General features: G+C 47.6%; 1 protein-coding gene across 5 annotated transcripts in view; it reads right to left on the bottom strand.

The window, feature by feature from the left end:
* The window catches only part of EFR3A (EFR3 homolog A), a 180,270-nt gene that overhangs the window by 44,838 nt on the left and 122,316 nt on the right, over nucleotides 1-13,116 (bottom strand). For 2 of the 5 annotated variants that reach the window (XR_003438377.1, XR_003438380.1), the window contains exon 24: nucleotides 2,696-2,865. The exons of 1 other annotated variant lie outside the window; for it this stretch is intronic. The gene's annotated coding sequence lies outside the window, so the exon portion shown is untranslated. Of the gene's footprint in view, nucleotides 1-6; nucleotides 288-2,695; nucleotides 2,866-13,116 lie in introns of all 5 variants that reach the window. 2 more of the 5 variants (XR_003438378.1, XR_003438379.1) reach the window with 2 other exon arrangements.

Here is a 13,116-nt window from a genome sequence, read left to right as displayed (position 1 = left end):
ACTCACCATGTAAGCACTCAAACTCCTGACCAAAGCAAAATGTATACCAATAATTCAAGAAGACGACGGCAGCTTGAAGTGCTAGAAGTGGATGTGTATGGTACCTCCGTCCTCGTCCTCATGGCATCTGAGCCCCATTTATTCTCAGAGATGCCAGACATCTTCTTTTTTTCTTCTACTCCTGCCGACAAAAGTGGCTGACGTAGTCTGTCCGTTCCCAAAACCAATAGTTTGGCCATGGTATTGTGCCACCCTCCTGAACTGTCTGGTCAAGGGACTCTGGCTTTCTGAAAAGCATGGAACCAGGCTGAACTCTGTGAAAAATCCTTTCTAAGTATAACCCAAATATAAGGCAGGTGGTCACATGGCCATGCTTTACATAACAACAAACAATCAAACAAAACACAATTTAGCTGCCCAGCCCTTCCTTGTGGCTTCTGAAAAATATCAGATGAGATCCATGGTGACACTTCTCAGAAACTCTTCTTATTCTTTTTGCCCCTCCATTATCTCTCACTTCCCACAAGCTACCATCTCAAAACCTCTCTTCAGACTTCATTTTCTAACGTGTCACTCAATAACTTTCCTAAAATCAAGCTTTCTGGCTCTTTCTCTGTTTCCACATATCGCCTCTGATTATTTTCTTTTCCTTTTGCCTTTCACTTTTTTATCTCTCAAACACAGTTTCCTTATTTCTTATACAAGTCCATCACCCCCCTTCCGCTGTCTTTTCCTTCCACCGTCACCTGTATTCTGCATCATAAAAACCAAGCATTCGGACCGGGGGTGCTGGAGGGGCTCAGTAGTCAAAAATAGAAATCTATTTACCTGGTGTGGGGAGAGGGAATAGGAAATCTTGCAAACTGCTTATTGACTAGCTCTTCTATTGTCCTCACCACATTAAAATCTCCACACAAACAGCATTTTACATTTACGGAACATCATAATGAGTTCAGATTAGCATTGTGCAAACTGGGGAGATGAGGTTGGTACAGCTGCGTGTTAGAAAAACATCACTGGGCAGAGACTGGCGAAATGAGGCTTTGCTCTCAACATGACTTTCCTGCTAACTAGCAAGGGGGCCTTGTCATTCTCTGACGTTGACTCTGATAACACCCTGTGCTGTGCACTGCCATATACTGGCCCCCTGGGAAGAGCCTGGGCCATTGCTGGCGCTGTCAGAATTTATGTCTCTGTAGCATTTCCTTCTCCATACCATGAGTTCCCTCTTTTTTTTTTCCAGCCTTGAAACAAAAATGCCTCGAGAATATCTGCAAGTCTGTTTGAGGTCTTGAAAAAGCAATGGGACCTAACAGTAAGTTGGGCAACATCTGTTCACCCTGGCCCCTGGCCCAAGTTGGCTGCATTTGCAGAATTCACCCAGGCTGCAGCCAGATCGTCAATTAATTGAATGTGGGTCTTTTTGGAAGTAGCAATTCTTTCTCTCCTGTGAATCTGTGTAAGGGATTGAATGTGGAAGACCACGTGTTAGAGCTCTCACAATCAATGCAGTGATGCTGACTCCCTTGCCTGCTCCAAGGTCATGGAAACCTAGTAGCTATGCTCAAGGGACTCCCATGGTGACCGAGACTGAAGAAACGGGATGTGGGGTGTCATGCTTGCATGAACAAACCAGTCCAGGCACTGAGACTCTGACATGGCTTAAACTTGGGACTTCAGGAAGGCAACACAAGGATAAATGAGGAAAGCTGAACCCATCCTCTGGAGAGAGTCACATATGAATTCTCTGCACAGTTTATTCAAACTTACTTATCTACAACTCATCAGACTTGCTGTACTATCGATCCACATAACCTTCCAAGCCCCCTAAACAGGAGGTGATGAGAACCTTCCCTCACGGGGAGGTGGAGAGTGTTGTTTTGTGATGTCTGGGCTTGATTTCTCTTCTGTGCGTCCCACCGTATTTGGGGGTGCCCAAGGGCACTCTCAGGTTTGATGATGTACTGCTAGGACTCACAGAAGTCAGAAAAGTTCTTAGAGTCACATTTACCATTGAGTGCAGCAAAAAGGTAGAGATTAAGGTCAGCCAAGGGAAAAGGCGCAGAGGGCAGAGTCCAGGCACAAGCTCCTGGTTGTGTCCTCTCCAAGCAGACTCACATGGACAGCACTGAATTCCTCCAGCAATGATGTGTGGCAGCATGTATGGAGTACTGTCAACCAGGAAACTCATCCGAGCCGTGGAGTCCAGGGGTTTCGCTGGGGGTCAGTCATGCGGGGACATGAAATGCCCACATGGCTGAGCTCAGTTACTCAGGCTCCAGCCCCACCAGAGGTCAAGCTGACACTGTGTGACCCATGGCGCCCACTACAAAGCACCTTGTTAGCTTAGACTACCTGGCATGGTGCAAAGCCCCGGGTATACAAAGACACTTACCAAGCAATACATCCCAAGGGTTTAGAGGTTACGTCCTAGGAACTGTTCAAGGACCAGACCTTTCTTTGGCAGATGCATGGTTCGAATGCCCTCCTGAGTCATCCCTCTACTGCACACTCACACGATGAGCCATCCCCCTCATGGGATCAGGCCCCTGTATGCTATTTCCATGTCTGTGGTTGCTCCAGTATCTCTGTAAATGCTGAGTGTCTATGCAGAGCATTACTAAGCTCTCTCCAGTGGCCCCGTCTGGACCCCTTCGTTCCTCACTGCAGGGACAGCTTCCCTCCACTCACTCACCTCGCACGCTGCCGAGCATCGGCGTTCCCTCCTTTATGATCTATGCCCGCCACTTTCCAAGTAGCATCCAAGTGGAGACAGTTTTCCCCCTTCGGAAGACCCTGAGTGTCCTTGCACGACCAGTGAACATCAGGTTCTTTCGTGAAGGAAGTAGCTCGATGCTTCCCTGTCTGGTCAAACACAGAAAGATTTATTGTTAATCCCCAGGACACCCGAGGGGCCCTCAAAGTTACGCAAATGTCAAGCTCATAAACAGCTGTGGTCGGGCCTCCTAGGGCCTGCGAAGGGCCCCTTGTTTGCAAAGCTGAGGAGGACACAGTAAATTTGCTAAGGCAAAGGCATTCGTACCTGGATAGGAATCAAGAAAACAGCATCATTCATTAAGTGTGGGTTAATCTGACCCAACCCTCTGTGATGGATCAAATTGATATTAATTAGGGACCTTTGGCAGGAAATGATCCCTGAGGTTCCACAGAGAGTAATTTATCATCAGGGAAAGTAGAGGATGAACTGATGGACGACTTGGTCCCGACCCCCGGCTGTCTGCTCGTGTGGAACCCGCCAACCATCCTTTAGGGTTAATGATTACGCACGACCACAACTTTTAAAAGCCCGAGTGTGGGGGACGTCTGAGGCCCACGCAGAGGGGACAAAGGCTCAGAGCACCACATGGGACCGGTTTTCTAGGGTCACACTATCCCAACAGCAGCCACGGCGGGAAGTAAATAGGGCCCAAGGAAAATTGGCCGGAGCCTGGAGTCCACAGCCTCTTGGAGTGTAAGGGGAGGTTGGCCCCTCCTGGGCTGAATAAGTCCTGATGTGGCGGATGCTTAGGGCAATGAGGAGGCCTCAGGGGGTGCTTCCACACTGGCGTTGCTACTCATTTGTGCATATGTGGCCACCAGTGGTTTACTGATGAGGTAGAGAGATAGGACAGTTATGGTGCCCCAGCCAATGAAGGAGACCATGCAGCTACACATGTAACATCCTTAACCAGGATTCTTCCTGGAGGCAAAGCACAGGTGCATTTCTGTCTACTTGACTCAAGTCCAAAAGACTAGCTAAACTAGCAAGAGAAAGAAAGGAAGGGGGAAGGAGAGGGGGAGGGGAAAAGGGAGCAAAAGGGATTCTGTGTGTGTTTCCTAGTCCCACTGCGTATCTCTATGAGTTCGTGTGTGCATGTTGCTATGTCCACCTATTCTGAATAGGTGCCCTGTGTTGGGGGCTTGTGTGAGTAAGGAAATAGGGTGCTATCATAATGCAATCTTAAATTTGAAACTCCCATACAACAGCCTTTTTTCTCTTATGTCTAAGTTCTTGTGAAAACTGATCTCACCCTGCTCCATCAACAGAGAAGGAAAAGGCCAAGGTTCCAGGGATATTGTAGGCCTGTGGTTCTCAATCAGAGGTGATCTGGACCCCCAGAGATATTTGTCTGGCAATATCTAGAGACATTTTTGTTTGTCACAACTTGGGGAGGGGGACTGCTACTGGTATCTAGTGGGTAGAGCCCCAAGATGCCGCTAAACACCTTAAAATGCACAGGAGACCCCAACAGCGAAAACTTATTTGGACGAAAATATCAATAGTGCTAAGGTTGAGATACCCTGTTGTTGGCTATGGGAAGAAGATGAGCTTCTCAAATCCCGAGAAATGTCTCGAACAACACACCTATGCAGATTGTTATTACCCCTTGGCATTGAGCAGAACGTAGGCTCTGGAGATGCTGAAAAGATGAATTTTGCCACATTGATCCATCTACCGCCCTTGACATAATCGTTTTAGAGATGGTGCGTCTTCTGTATTAGTGAGAAAGGAAGGGCGTGGCATAGCTTCGTTCCTCTGTTCACCTGAGATACTGAACAATAATTAATGATCGAAACAAAGCTTCGATGCACAAGGACAACTAATGATTTGAAGAAACCCTTCAGTGGGCTCTGTAAAGGCTCAGCTCTTCCCAGATTTGATCACTGGATGAGCCCTGGTTCTCCAGGAGGCAGTGGTGGAGGGAACAGCTCACAGCCAGGTTCACCTGTAAGCCAAGAGCGGTCCCATCACACGTGCGCTCGGACTAACTCCTCAAACCTCGACAACCCCTGTTTGTCTCATCTGTAAAATGGAGCTAGTGCTGTATCCTACCACTGTCAGGATGATGAGGATAAAATCCTGTCAAAACATTTGTGGTGCCCAATAGGCTTTCAAGAAATGTTCTCTCTCCTTGTTAAATCTGCAAAGGAAACAATTCCCAAGGGGGCTATCAAGGAAAGAGGAAGAACTAGGATTTAATGGGCCCCACTACCATCCATGCCCTTTACCTGGCTCACCTCATTCTCACGGTCCTCGTGGGATTACTCCCCATGGATGTGGAGTCAAGGCTGAGCAGTGACAAGCTCCAAGCTCCATATCCCTCTGGTAATGAGTAAGCAGGATGGGCACTGGAACCTAGGATGTCTGATTTCAAAGCCCCATCTCGCCCTACCCCCCAGCTTGTGCAGAAAAGCCCTAAAGGAAAGAGGTATCAAATTCCCAGGCCCGAGGCCAGGCACATAGAAGAATCACCCCAGAGATCCTCTTGCTGGAAAATTAACTAGACAAAGCCAGCCCTTTTCCTGGACTGAGAGCTCTTGTGAATTTCATGGAACTCCCCTGATGACCCCGAGACATAATCTCTGGGCCTCCAAGCCTTTGAGATGAGGTAGGGTGTGTGGAACAGGGGAGCCATTGTTCTCTAATTAGAGCCTGGGTCTCCTCTGAGGCTCAAGATGGGCCTCTTAATGGAGTCTTCACCTGCTCCAAGCCAGAGCCTTATGATGCCTCCTCCCCCTCAGAGGCAGCCCACCTGCCAGAATCATGAAAGGCTGTCCTCTTGATGTGAGGAGGGGGAGGGGGACCGCATGACTAAGGGTTTTCCCTGGGGTATAAAGGGCTCAGTCCCCATCTTGTTCAAAGCCAAGCATCGTGCACCCAGCAGCTTTCGAGTGGGACCTTCACGGTAGGCACCCCCTTCTCCTGATTGTGGAGGGGGCCAAAAGGAAGGAAGGGAGGGTGGAGGGAGGGCGTTAAGAATGGAGGAAGGGGGAGGGAGGGAGAAAAAGAGGGAGGCAAGGATGGAGGGATGGTAAGGATGGGAGGAACAAAGGGAGGGAGGGAGGATGCTCTCAAGAGGTACCTGAGCCCTGGATGCTACTCCAAGATGTAGCTAAAAACTCAGAGGCACTCAGCTCTTGTACAAAGAGATGTAGTGCCAGAGGACAACGTCTGGTGCATTTACCTGGGGAAAAAATCCAGCACAACACATCAATGAGAGTCCCACAAACCTGTGTGGGCCAACGTCTCTCCCTAGGGCACCTGGTGTGGAAATAGAACCATCATGAGTCATGGGCTGGCCTTACTAAGCACCTAGTTCATGCTAGGCAGGCCCCACCTTGAAGGATTACTCCATTCAATCCTCATGACACCCTGAGGAAGATAAGTGGGCATCTTACTGGCCAGGAAAATAAGTACAAGACAGCTTCAGTGTCTGGCTCAGGGCACTCATCAAGGGAAAGGTGGAGCCTGAGCCCCCTCCCCTGGTCCCCCCCCACAACCCGACTCCACCCCAGGTCTGTCCAGCTAGAAAGGCCTTGCTCTTAGAAACATCCTAGATGAGGCGGAATCAGTCTTCAGGGAACACCTTGGTGAGCCAGGCCTCCAGTGCACGCAGACCAAGGCGAGGCTTGGGGACCCTCAGTCCCACAAGATAGCACTGCCGCAAGGTCCCTGACAGCCCTGGAGGCCTCCTTAGGAAAAGGCTGTTCTCCTCCAGGTGGACACAGCCCCAGCCCCAAGGGCACCTGACTCTGTCAGCAGAAGGATGCTGGATTTCAGCAGCGGCCCTGAGTCATCCCACCCCCTGATCCTAATGTGCATGTCCCCCCACTTCAAGTCTCTTTCCCCATTGTTCAAGGCTGAGCCCATGCTGTCACCTCTGGCTGGCTCTGCAATTTCCCTTTTCTTGGCTCCCAGCTGGGGATTGTCAACTGCAGTGTCACACCACACCCCAGCGAGTGGCTGGCCAGCCTGGGGGCCTCCCAACAAGTATTGCCAAAACTCTCAACAGTTATACAGTGAATAAAATTACTAGGCTGCTTATTTGAGATTTAATGATCACCATCGCAGTTGAGGGTAAAACACCTTGCTACCGAGTCCAAGCTCGCTCTGCTTGCCGCACGACAGGCCGATGAATTGGGAGGCGAGGTGTTGAGGCAGGGAAGACAACTTTATTCGGAAAGCTGGCAGATTGATAAGATGACAGACTAGTGTCTCCAAAAAACCATCTTACTGGGGTTTGGATGCCAATTTCTCTTATAGCACAGAGCCGGGAGGAGAGGAGGAAGTAAAGTAAAAAGGCCATAAGTTTAGCAAATATCCCCTGGAATAGCCAGCCTCAGGGAAGGGATGTGTTAATTTCTTCTTTCCTGTAGCCATCCACACGTGGACAGGGTCCGGATGTTTCCCTGAACAAAGGCACTTTAACATTTAGGCAGAGGGGCAGGGTTCCCCGAGGCAGGCCATTACTTATAGACAGTATCCTTTTAGTGAACAAAAGCAGTGGAAAGCAAAGGTTAAAGTAAAAGAAACAGATCCAGCCTGTAGTCAGACTTGCCTCCTCCCTGTTACAACCTGGACCAGAGACTCAAGTCGGACTGGCTGAGCAGTTTGAATCTTGTGCCTGGTGCTGCCATGGTCCCCCTGCCGTGGTGCCTTTGGGCAAAGGTGGCCTTGCAAGTTACTGGACCGCTCTGAGCCTTGGCTCCTCACCTAGAAAGTTCTAGTGTGTCCTTATGAGCCAGTATACGGAGATGCTTGGTGAAGACACAAGGCAAAGAATGACCCAATCACTGAAAGGTAGTGTTTAAAGGAATGAGGTCCTGGAGTTTATAACATCACTTTTAATTGTGGTAAAATATACATAACGTAAAAGTTACCATTTAAACCATTTTTAAGTGAGCAGTCCAGTAGCGTTAAGTGCATTCACATTGTTGTGCTAACATTACCTCCATCATCTCTAAAACTTTTTCAGGTTTTTCAGGTTTTTCAGGTTGACACAGCCCTGCAGAGGGCAAGCGTGGGAGTCCAGCACTGGCTGCATTTCAGCCTCTACTTGCCCACTCAGCACAACACCTTTGCAAAGTGCACAACATATACAACCGTATTCAGCAGCCCTGTGTGTGCCACTGGGGTAGCATAGTCACTCTGTATTATCATTCAAACTGTGTCCTAAAAACATGTTCTAAAACTGAATATGTGTAAGTCAATCATCCATCTCACATTCCTTTGGGAGTTAGATTCCCAGGGAGCTAAAACTATTCTATTCTAAATCCCTCTGGTCTTTAAGTTGTTCCTTCCCTATTAAATACATGGTTGACCTGCTTGAGGCAATAGACGTAAGTGACTACTGAAGTTCAATATTGACTGCTCAGATCCCAGGGCAGCTACAGTTGAAATGTGGCAGGTTCCTGACCCCACCCACCTCGCCCCTTCCCCCCAGGCCCTTCCAAAGGCACATTCCTTGAACCGCTAGGAGTGCCGCAAAGTATGCAAAAGCATTGTTTGCTAGCGGCAGCGCTGCCAAGCGATGGCCAGATTTATTCTGTGATGTTGGTACAAAAGTTCAGAGCCAGCCCGCTCAAGAATATCCTATGATATCACTTATGGGTGGAATCTAAAAAAATGATATAAATGAACTTATTTACAAAACAGAAATCGACTCACAAATATAGAGAAAAAACTTGTGGTTTCCAAAGGGGATGGGGGGGAGATAAATTAAGAGTTTGGGATTAACAGATACACACTATGTATAAAATGGCTAAACAACAAGGACCTACTTTATAGTACAGGGAACTATACTCAGTATCTTGTAATACCCTATAATGAAAAAGAATCTGTAAAAGTATATATACACACACACACACACATATCTGAATCACTTTGCTGTACACCCAAAATTAATACAACATTGTAAATTAACTATACTTCAATTAAAAAATGGTTAAAAAAATTTTAAGACTGCTGCTCAGAATGCTGGTGGGTCATAACGTATGGGTTGCTCAAAATTCAATTTACAGAAGTCAAACTATAGCACTTGTTAAATTGCCACCCTTTCCCATTCGTCTGTGAACCACTCACAGGTAAGGTGTGTTTTCCTCACTTTGCTTTCCTGGATCCTTGCAATGTGCCTGACCCATAATAAATGACCATTGATTTAGTGAATAAATAAATGAGACCAGAACTACGTCCTCAAGGAGCGCACGGTGAGGTGTCCATTTTACAGATGGATAAACTGAGTCTCAAAGAGGGAACATAATCTCCTTACTGTCGTATTGCTAACAAAGCCGCTGGCAAAGCTGGGACAGAGACACTTTCGGGGCTTTCTCTTTTTCCTGCACTGCATCACGGGACAAACAGCTCCTGTGGGGTCTCGTGTCATGGTTTCTGAAAGCACACTTGCCATATTATGCTGACTTCTCTCCCAGGACGCTGTTGCAGCTGATGCCAGGACCCCACTGTTTGCTCTGCTGCCATGATCGTGCTTCTGCTTGTAGGAATGCTAATGGCCCCGCAAGGCGGTGAGTGACGGTATTTTACTGTATTTCTGGCTTAGTATATAATTACATACAATGAACCCTGGGCCGTCTTGTCAAATTCCATCTGATTTGCTTACTAGTAATTTTATCACCTTGCCTAATGAGTGGTGGAAATCAAACATGAATGATAAGCTCGAGGGTTAATACTGATATTAAAGCTGATATTTTGAGCAGGGACACGTGGGATGGGGGTAAGTGGGCACCAGAGAACAAAGGGCAAGGGTTAGCAAGGTCCTCTCCACCCGGTATTGCATCTCCTCCCCCGCTGCTCAGGGGCTGCTGTCCCTTGCTTTGCTGATTCCCTTGGAGTGTGTTGGCCTTCCTGACATGCAACAGCTCCCTTGCCCCTTCTGGAGGCATCTCTGGTGTAAAAGCAAACACTTCCAACCCCACATTCGAAAGTTGGGGCCCATGCCACCAAACCTGAAAGCCATCTAAGTAAGCTCCTTGGCAGCCGGCGTAATAACTCCGAGTTCACTTGGGATCTTAGCTGTGAATCTGAGTCTTCCGGCTCCTTCCTATGCGCTTTCTTATTTGCATATTTATGCAGCTAAACATCCCAAATCACTTCTTTCCTTCCTGCAACTGCTTGGGCACTGTCGTTGCTGAGCTCACTCATTTATCTTGTCATTTTTCTCCTTCTTTTTCTATATTCAGGTAAACTCTGGACCAACCCACTGACCCTCCCCTCTCTGTGGTTCCCTTCCAATCCCAATAGTGACAGTGAAGCAAAGGGAACCCACAACATTATTGATCGTTTACCTTGACCAGGACCTGAGTTAGGAGATAATTCAAGAGGTTTGCATGTCGTCCAGAAGCTTGTAGGTTGAAATTAGAATATAACCACTTTCCATAAGATGCAAAGTCTTCCCTTCAAGTTCAAATCCTTCCAAACACCACCTCGGACCTTTCCTCTGAGACAGAGTGGGTCAACCCCTTCCAGAATGTGCTGGGCTTCTATTGATTATTTACTTCCTTCATATGTCGCTTCTTTCTTATTAAAAGGTTTTGGTCATGACTGGGGTCCCATTGCTAGAACAACTGGGGCTGATGTATCAGCCCCTCAAACTTTCTCAAGAACTTAAGTGGTCTTGACCAAATATCAACTATGGGACTTCCCTGGCGGTCCAGTGGTTAGGACTACTTGCTCCCGATGCAAGGGGCACAGGTTCGATCCCTGGTCAGGGAACTAAGATCCTGCATGCCGCACGGCGTGGCAAAAAAAAAAAAAAAAAGATCCCAGCTATGATCTTGACTCACCTCATCTTTGGTGACCAAATTGTGCAATGTTCTACAGTTTTTCCCTAATTTTTTTCCTTTTAAATGAAATCTCATTTACCAAAACCCATTTTTATAATTTTTAAACTTCTTTTCTTGTCTAACACTTTCTTCTTCCAAAATGATACATTTCCCTTTGATCAAAATTGTCCTTTTACGTCCTCCCACCCCCACTTACATGCCTTTTAAAATTTTTAATTTCTTTATAAAATTGAGGCCACTAAACATTTTTCTATCTGTCCTTCTTGCTTTAACTCTGTTTCCCCTTAGTTTACTACTACATTGTGATACTAAAAATGATCGTGATATCCTGTTATGATAACCTGTCACAGACATTTGTGTTTGTCCTGAGAGATTTTATTTTCAAACACAAACACCTAGAGTTAAAAAAAAAAAGTATAACCATAGAAAGTTTAAGTGCAAACATACCCTTTTATATATGGGTTTAGATGTGCCGTGCCTACAGTTCCAGTTTTGCAGGGGTGAGTGTGTGGCCACCATAGAGACCGCCCACCTCCCCAGTTCGCCAATTCTTGGTCGTGACATTGTAGGGGGAAAGGTCTGTTTTTGAGGCCTCTGCCTGCACGCTACTCTCAAAGAAGTCTGGGTCTTCTCTGATGACAGGACAGGATTAAGTGTGGAAAGGTTTCAACTGTGATTAAAAAAATGGAGTGTCAACCAGGAAAGTCTGGGAGAGGTCATACAGCTCTGCAAGTGAAGGACAGACCGGGGAGGGGTGGTGGTGAACGCATCCTAGACAGACACAGGTGTGTCTAAGGAAATTTGGCAAGGCCCCCAGGGAGGAGTCCATCAGAAGAGTCCCGCGTCCCCCAGGAACCCAGCCCACCATGAATACCTGCTGAGCTGTTGGCTAGGAGCAGCCGTGAGGGATGCGGGTTGAGGCTTCTGTGCAAACACTGCCTTAGACTTCAGGGCGCAGCACTTGCTGGAGTTGGAGTTTCTTAAGGAGCCTCCATAGTGCCTGCACCAGTTCACATTCCCACCAGCAGTGCCAGAGGGTTCCCGTCTCTCCACACCCTCTCCAGCATTTGTTGCTCGTGGATTTTTTGGTGATGGAGGTGTACCTCATTGCAGTTGTGATTTGCATTTCTCTAATAATTAGCGGTGTTGGGCACCTTTTCATGTGCCTCTTGGCCGTGTGTATGTCTTCTTTGGAGAAATGTCTATTTAGGTCTAGAAAGTTTCTTTTCTAAGTGCCAAATCAATCTTCTTGCTATAGTTCACTTCTGGGCCAGTTTCCTATTAGCTCAGAGAAAACATCTCTCTCCGTTATGTTCACTGGTTATAACAATTCCCTGCTGAAAGTAGGGTTTTCTTAAAGATTTTTGGAATAAATATTGCAGCATGTAAAGAAAAAATAAAACTAAATACAATAAAATAAAATCCAGGGTGACTTTTATAGCTGCTCATGAAAATGCGTGGGCACCGATATCCCGAAAAGTAAGTGGGAGTGTAGGGGGGCAAACATACCTGATTAGCCCATGTCAGTAATAAGATCATTCCCCACCCTCCAGAGCAGAAATTTTATTATCAGTTGCACAAAGGAAATACCAGTGCAGTAATGAACAAGGAGCAGGCCATATATATATATGTATATATATATATATATATTTTTTTTTTTTTGCGATACGCGGGCCTCTCACTGTTGTGGCCTCTCCCGTTGTGGAGCACAGGCCCCGGACGCACAGGCTCAGCGGCCATGGCTCACGGGCCCAGCCGCTCCGCGGCATGTGGGATCTTCCCAGACCGGGGCACGAACCTGCGTCCCCTGCATCGGCAGGCGGACTCTCAACCACTGCGCCGCCGGGGAAGCCCAGCAGGCCATATTTTACAATCGCTGCTTAAGTGGGCAGTAGATATTCTTAGCTGTTGGCTGGTATGCTAATTAAACAGTTCCTGAGGCCGTTGTGCCCAGTGTAGAAAGTGCCAGAGCAGTTACACGGGCTCTGTGATAAGGGCTCGAACAGAACTGAAGTTGTGAGTCTCCCTCCTGGTCTGAAAGCCTGCACTGTGCAGAGCACTGTCGCCGTACAGCCCGTGGCGCTCAGTCAGGAGGGAACTCCTCTCCCTGGGAACCATTCCGAGAACCTGGCAGAGAGGAGCCGTGGTTGGAACCAAAAGCTGAGACGTGTACGTCAGCTCAAGCCCTGCCTGGCTGGCCTAGGTGGCGTACTGACCCCACCAAGCCCCTCTGCACACACCCAAAGTATCTTCCTTTCACCCTCAAACTAAAATCAGCCTGCAACCTGCTTTTGTTGCTGTTTTAATTTAAAATTTGAGCCAAGAGTTTAAAATGGGAAGATTTTCCAGACTTCCAACAAATTTTTTAAGATCTGGATTGTGGGATTCCTTCCCCAAGGCCTGGGGCTGAGTGACAGCTGTCCCTCCCACTGTGACCTGGGGCTCTCAAGTTCTCCACAGTCTCCACCAATCCTTATTGTCTCCCAGCACTGGACCACTTGTTTAAATCATCTGCCTGACTCCTGGAGAGATTTG

The sequence above is a fragment of the Aethalodelphis obliquidens genome, unplaced genomic scaffold, assembly GCF_003676395.1.
Source record: "Aethalodelphis obliquidens isolate GAN/ISIS:26980383/991018 unplaced genomic scaffold, ASM367639v1 scaffold41, whole genome shotgun sequence".
NCBI classification, from domain to species: domain Eukaryota; kingdom Metazoa; phylum Chordata; class Mammalia; order Artiodactyla; family Delphinidae; genus Aethalodelphis; species Aethalodelphis obliquidens.
This window is presented reverse-complemented; position numbering and strand designations above follow the sequence as displayed.